Genomic DNA, 7,035 nt, shown 5'->3' with positions numbered 1-7,035 from the left:
TTCAACTCCAAGTCTCCTGGATCGTAATCTTTCCAAAAATCACGCTGCCGAAGGTTTCATTCCATTTGGACTCCGTTTGATATTCCTTTTCTTCAAAATACTGAAACAGACAATAAAACAGCAATATGGGCTGGGCCTCCGGTTAATAGGTTAGTCCCAAAAATAATATATGAGTGTATAATAAAGCCCGTAATCATCCAAAATAGATAATAAAATAGCATGAATGCTTCATAAATTATAGATACGTTGGAGACGTATCAATATTCTATCCGCATCCTATGTAGGAGGACCATCCGGTGTTGTTCCCACGTTAGCCTCAACCCTCGAGGCCGGTTCTGGAGTCCGACTGGTAGAGGCGTGACGGGCAGGATCCCTGGATACAGTCTGGTGAATATTCTTTCTGCCAGGACACAGTGGATGTTGTTATATTTTAAGATAACAATCACGAACTGCTTGTTTTAAACCATACCTCTTCGCCGGTGGCTCGGCCGTGTCTCTGCTGGCTTTCCTTTTTGGAAGCCTACCCGGTCTGGGCACCCCTTTTTGGTGGGTCGCCGCGGGTTCGGCATGGCGCGCCGATGGCCTTCCCTATATAGCATAATACATGTGCGGTGGGTAAGGTGGGAAGAGCGAATCCTTTTCGAAAGATAGGTCTCCTGTTTTACTTACCTGAGATGCAGGGAGGAGGCCGGGATAGTCGGCAATGATGGCCACCAAGGTGCCATCACAGCCCGCCTGGTAAAACACCCCGTCGCCAAGCTCCACAAAAATGTCCGGATCCTCTTCGAGTCCGGGGTCGAGGGCCTGATTGTGGTCCTCTGGCTGTGGAGGCGGGCTGTGGACCTCCCTCATAGCTCTCTGTATTTCCTATTATGGACTAGCGAGGTAAATATTTGTGATGAAAGACTGCGGGAATGAACAGAGTTGAGTAAAAGTTAGCAGCTCACCCAGCTAGGGGGTTGTAAATGGAAAATCCATCCCGTGGCTTAATGCGGATGAACTCCTCTTCTTCTCCTTTGTATAAATCGGACAATATTTTTGCCAGAGCGGTGGCGGAGTCCGGACCTTTCCGACCGCAGCGGGTGGCATCGTCTTCTCCATTGAAGTGCCACATGGGATGCCCCTGATACTGGAGTGGCTGCAGCCCCCGCATTATGCATATTGACATAACCTCGATTATTGTCAATCCAGATTTGGCAAGCGTTTTTATCCTGCCCATCAATTGAAGGACCTCTCTGCTATCTTCCTCCTTGGGGCTCCGAGGACGCCAGCTACGGCATTTCTTCAATGGGGAATTTGTGAACTCAGGAAGACCCATTTGGATAGGGTCAGGAAGGGAGACGTCCTCTATTGTAAAACCACCCGGAAGGCCAATCTTCAGATGTCTTCTTCGGAGTGCCGGACAAGTATCCGGTCCCAGCGATGCACCATATTTCGGCTCCGCCCACTTGGAATACTGATCCCTCTTGATTGTGAGGGACGAGGCATAACAACCTCTTCCATAGCTCGTAATGAGCTTCGCAACCCAGAAATAGCTCGCAAAGGGCGACATAACCTGTGATGTGCAGGATGGAGGCAGGGGTAAAATTGTGCAGCTGGAGGCCATAATACTCCAGGAGCCCGCGGAGGAACGGATGAATTGGAAATCCGATGCCCCTCAGCAAGTAAGGGACAAGGCACACCCGCTCCCCCTGGAATGGGTTGGGAAAACTCTCCGCTTGCTCCCCGCCGTCAAAAGTGGCTAATCCGGCTCGAACGGGGACAAGATAGGCAGGTGGAAGAAACCCCTGGGTCTGCAACTTCACCAATTGGCCATGGGATACGGTACACTTCTCCCAATCACCTGGCTTAGTGCTACGGGGGCGAGAGGAGGAGCTGCAGTGACCGGCCATGACGGGATGGTTTTTTCGGGCACGCTCTGATGGATCCTCGCTTGGGGAAGATGGTGTGTTTTGGATCTGAGGATCCCTGTCTCTTTAATAGACGATTTATTTACATGGTCAGGGTGGCAAGTGTAAAAATGCCCCGGCTTCTCGCATTCGCTCGACACGTGGATACTGACTTTATTGAGGCACAGAAGCCGATGAGTGCAACATTAAATGGGAAGCCGGACACTGCTCGTCACCACAAGTACTCTAGAGGATTCGGAGAAGGAACCCGCCTTGCAATGCCGAACACAATCTGCGCGCCGGACTCATCGTCATTGAAGCCTGGTTCAGGGGCTACTGAGGGAGTCCTGGAGTAGGGGGTCCTCGGACAGCCGGACTATATGCTTATGCCGGACTGTTGGACTATGAAGATACACGATTGAAGACAACGTCCCGTGTCCGGGTGGGACTCTCCTTTGCGTGGAAGGCAAGCTTGGCAGTTTGGATATGCAGATCCCCTTCTCTGTAACCGACTCTGTGTAACCTTAGCCCCCTCCGTTGTCTATATAAACCGGAGGGTTTAGTCCGTAGGACGACAACCATCAGAATCATAGGCTAGCTTCTAGGGTTTAGCCTCTACGATCTCGTGGTAGATCAACTCTTGTAATACTCATATCATCAAGATCAATCAAGTAGGAAGTGGGGTATTACCTCCATAGAGAGGGCCCGAACCTGGGTAAACATCGTGTCCCCGGCCTCCTGTTACCATTAGCCTTAAACGCACAGTCCGGGACCCCCTACCCGAGATCCGCTGGTTTGACACCGACATCCGGCCTCCTAGGCGCGCCCCATGGGGAGTCCTACTCCCACTGGGAGTAGGACTCCACCCATTCCAAGAGTAGGAGAAGGAGGGAAGGAAGGAGGAGAGAGGGGGAAGGAAAAAGGGGGGCGCCGCCCCCTTCCTTGCCCAATTCGGACTAGAGGGGCAGGGTGAAGGAAATATGCCCTAGAGGCAATAATAAAGTTATTATTTATTTCCTCATATCATGATAAATGTTTATTACTCATGCTATAATTGTATTAACCGGAAACATGATACATGTGTGAATACATAGACAAACTTAATGTCACTAGTACAAAGTTCCTATAACTATGAGATTATGCAACTCCCGTTTACCGGAGGAACACTTTGTGTGCTACCAAATGTCACAACGTAACTGGGTGATTATAAAGGAGCTCTACAGTTGTCTCCAAAGGTACATGTTGAGTTGGCGTATTTCGAGATTAGGTTTTGTCACTCCGATTGTCGGAGAGGTATCTCTGGGCCCTCTCGGTAATGCAAATCACTATAAGCCTTGCAAGCAATGTAGCTAATGAGTTAGTTATGGAATGATGCATTACGTAACGAGTAAAGAGACTTGCCGGTAACGAGATTGAACTAGGTATTGGATACCGACAATCGAATCTCGGACAAGTAACATACCGATGACAAAGGGAACAACGTATGTTGTTATGCGGTTTGACCGATAAAGATCTTCATAGAATATGTAGGAGCCAATATGAGCATCCAGGTTCCGCTATTGGTTATTGACCGGAAACAGTTCTAGGTCATGTCTACATAGTTCTCGAACCCGTAGGGTCCGCACGCTTAACATTACGATGACAGTTTTATTATGAGTTTATGAGTTTTGATGTACCGAAGGTTGTTTGGAGTCCCGGATGTGATCACAGACATGACGAGGAGTCTCGAAATGGTTGATACATAAAGATCGATATATTGGACGACTATATTTGGACACCGGAAAGGTTTCGGGTGAGATTGGGACAATACCGGATCTCCGGGAGGTTACCGGAACCCCCCGGGAGATATATGGGCCTTATTGGGCCTTAGTGTAAAGGAGGGAGAAGGAGCAAAGGAGGGGGTGCGCCCCCCAAGCCCAATCCGAATTGGGAGGGGGGCCGGCCCCCCCTTTCCTTCTTCCCTCCCCCCTCTTCCTTCCCTCTCCTACTCCTAATAGGAAAGGGGGAGTCCTACTCCCGGTTGGGGTTGGACTCCCTCCTAGGGCGCGCCACCCCCTTGGCCGGCCCCCTCTCCTCCCTCCTTTATATACCGGGGTAGGGGGACACCCCATGACACACAAGTTGATCTTCGTGATCGTTCCTTAGCCGTGTGCGGTTCCCCCCTCCACCATATTCCACCTCGGTCATATCGTAGCGGTGCTTAGGCGAAGCCCTGCGTTGGTAGAACATCATCACCGTCACCACACCGTCGTGCTGACGGAACTCTTCCCCGACACCCTGCTGGATCGGAGTCCGGGGATCGTCATCGAGCTGAATGTGTGCTGAACTCGGAGGTGCCGTACGTTCGGTACTTTGATCGGTCGGATCGTGAAGACGTACGACTACATCAACTGCGTTGTTCTAACGCTTCCGCTTTCGGTCTATGAGGGTACGTGGACAATACTCTCCCCTCTCGTTGCTATGCATCACCATGATCTTGCGTGTGCGTAGGAATTTTTTTGAAATTACTACGTTCCCCAACAGTGGCATCTGAGCCTGGTTTTATGCGTAGATGTCATATGCACGAGTAGAACACAAGTGAGTTGTGGGCGATACAAGTCATACTGCTTACCAGCATGTCATACTTTGGTTCAGCGGTATTGTGAGATGAAGCGGCCCGGACCGACATTACGCGTACGCTTACGCGAGACTGGTTTCACCATTATGAGCACTCGTGCTTAAAGGTGACTGGCGGGTGTCTGTCTCTCTCACTTTAGTTGAACCGAGTGTGGCTACGCCCGGTCCTTGCAAAGGTTAAACAACACTAACTTGATGAACTATCATTGTGGTTTTGATGCGTAGGTAAGAACGGTTCTTGCTCAGCCCGTAGCAGCCACGTAAAATTTGCAACAACAAAGTAGAGGACATCTAACTTGTTTTTGCAGGGCATGTTGTGATGTGATATGGTCAAGACGTGATGCTATATTTTATTGTATGAGATGATCATGTTTTGTAACCGAAGTTATCGGCAACTGGCAGGAACCATATGGTTGTCGCTTTATTGTATGAAATGCAAACGCCCTGTAATTGCTTTACTTTATCACTAAGCGGTAGCGATAGTCGTAGAAGCAATAGATGGCGTAAACGACAACGATGCTACGATGGAGATCGAGGTGTCGCGCCGGTGATGATGGTGATCACGATGGTGCTTCGGAGATGGAGATCACAAGCACAAGATGATGATGGCCGTATCATATCACTTATATTGATTGCATGTGATGTTTATCCTTTATGCATCTTATCTTGCTTTGATTGACGGTAGCATTTTAAGACGATCTCTCACTAAATTATCAAGAAGTGTTCTCCCTGAGTATGCACCATTGTGAAAGTTCTTCGTGCTGATACACGACGTGATGATCGGGTGTGATAGGCTCTACGTTCAAATACAACGGGTGCAAAACAGTTGCACACGCGGAATACTCAGGTTAAACTTGACGAGCCTAGCATATACAGATATGGCCTCGGAACACGGAGACCGAAAGGTCGAACGTGAATCATATATTAGATATGATCAACATAGTGATGTTCACCATTGAAACTACTCCATCTCACGTGATGATCGGACATGGTTTAGTTGATTTGGATCACGTGATCACTTAGATGACTAGAGAGATGTCTGTCTAAGTGGGAGTTCTTAAGTAATATGATTAATTGAACTTAAATTTATCATGAACTTAGTACCTGATAGTATTTTGCTTGTCTATGTTTGTTGTAGATAGATGGCTCGTGTTGTTGTTCCGTTGAATTTTAATGCGTTCCTTGAGAAAGCTAAGTTGAAAGATGATGGTAGAAATTACACGGACTGGGTTCGTAACCTGAGGATTATCCTCATTACTGCACAGAAGAATTACGTCCTGGAAGCACCGCTGGGTGCCAGGCCTGCTGCAGATGCAACTGACGACGTTAAGAACATCTGGCAGAGCAAAGCTGATGACTACTCGATAGTTTAGTGTGCCATGCTTTACGGCTTGGAACCGGGTCTTCAACGACGTTTTGAACGTCATGGAGCATATGAGATGTTCCAGGAGTTGAAGTTAATATTTCAAGCAAATGCCCGGATTGAGAGATATGAAGTCTCCAATAAGTTCTATAGCTGTAAGATGGAGGAGAATAGTTCTGTCAATGAACATATACTCAAAATTTCTGGGTATAATAATCACTTGATTCAACTGGGAGTTAATCTTCCTGATGATAGTGTCATTGACAGAATTCTCCAATCACTGCCACCAAGCTACAAGAGCTTCGTGATGAACTATAATATGCAAGGGATGGACAAGACTATTCCCGAGCTCTTTGCAATGCTAAAAGCCGCGGAGGTAGAAATCAAGAAGGAGCATCAAGTGTTGACGGTCAATAAGACCACCAGTTTTAAGAAAAAGGGTAAAGGGAAGAAGAAGGGGAACTTCAAGAAGAACAGCAAGCAAGTTGCTGCTCAAGAGAAGAAACCCAAATCTGGACCTAAGCCTGAGATTGACTGCTTCTACTGCAAGCAGACTGGACACTGGAAGCGGAACTGCCCCAAGTATTTGGCGGATAAGAAGGATGGCAAAGTGAACAAAGGTATATGTGATATACATGTTATTGATGTGTACCTTACTAATGCTCGCAGTAGCACCTGGGTATTTGATACTGGTTCTGTTGCTAATATTTGCAACTCGAAACAGGGACTACGGATTAACCGAAGATTGGCTAAGGACGAGGTGACGATGCGCGTGGGAAATGGTTCCAAAGTCGATGTGATCGCGGTCAGCACGCTACCTCTACATCTACCATCGGGATTAGTTTTAGACCTAAATAATTGTTATTTGGTGCCAGCGTTAAGCATGAACATTATATCTAGATCTTGTTTGATGCGAGACGGTTATTCATTTAAATCAGAGAATAATGGTTGTTCTATTTATATGAGTAATATCTTTTATGGTCATGCACCCTTGAAGAGTGGTCTATTTTTATTGAATCTCGATAGTAGTGATACACATATTCATAATGTTGAAACCAAAAGATGCAGAGTTGATAATGATAGTGCAACTTATTTGTGGCACTGCCGTTTAGGTCATATCGGTGTAAAGCGCATGAAGAAACTCCATACTGATGGACTTCTGGAATC

The sequence above is a fragment of the Triticum dicoccoides genome, chromosome 2B, assembly GCF_002162155.2.
Source record: "Triticum dicoccoides isolate Atlit2015 ecotype Zavitan chromosome 2B, WEW_v2.0, whole genome shotgun sequence".
In the NCBI taxonomy this organism is placed as follows: domain Eukaryota; kingdom Viridiplantae; phylum Streptophyta; class Magnoliopsida; order Poales; family Poaceae; genus Triticum; species Triticum dicoccoides.
This window is presented reverse-complemented; position numbering follows the sequence as displayed.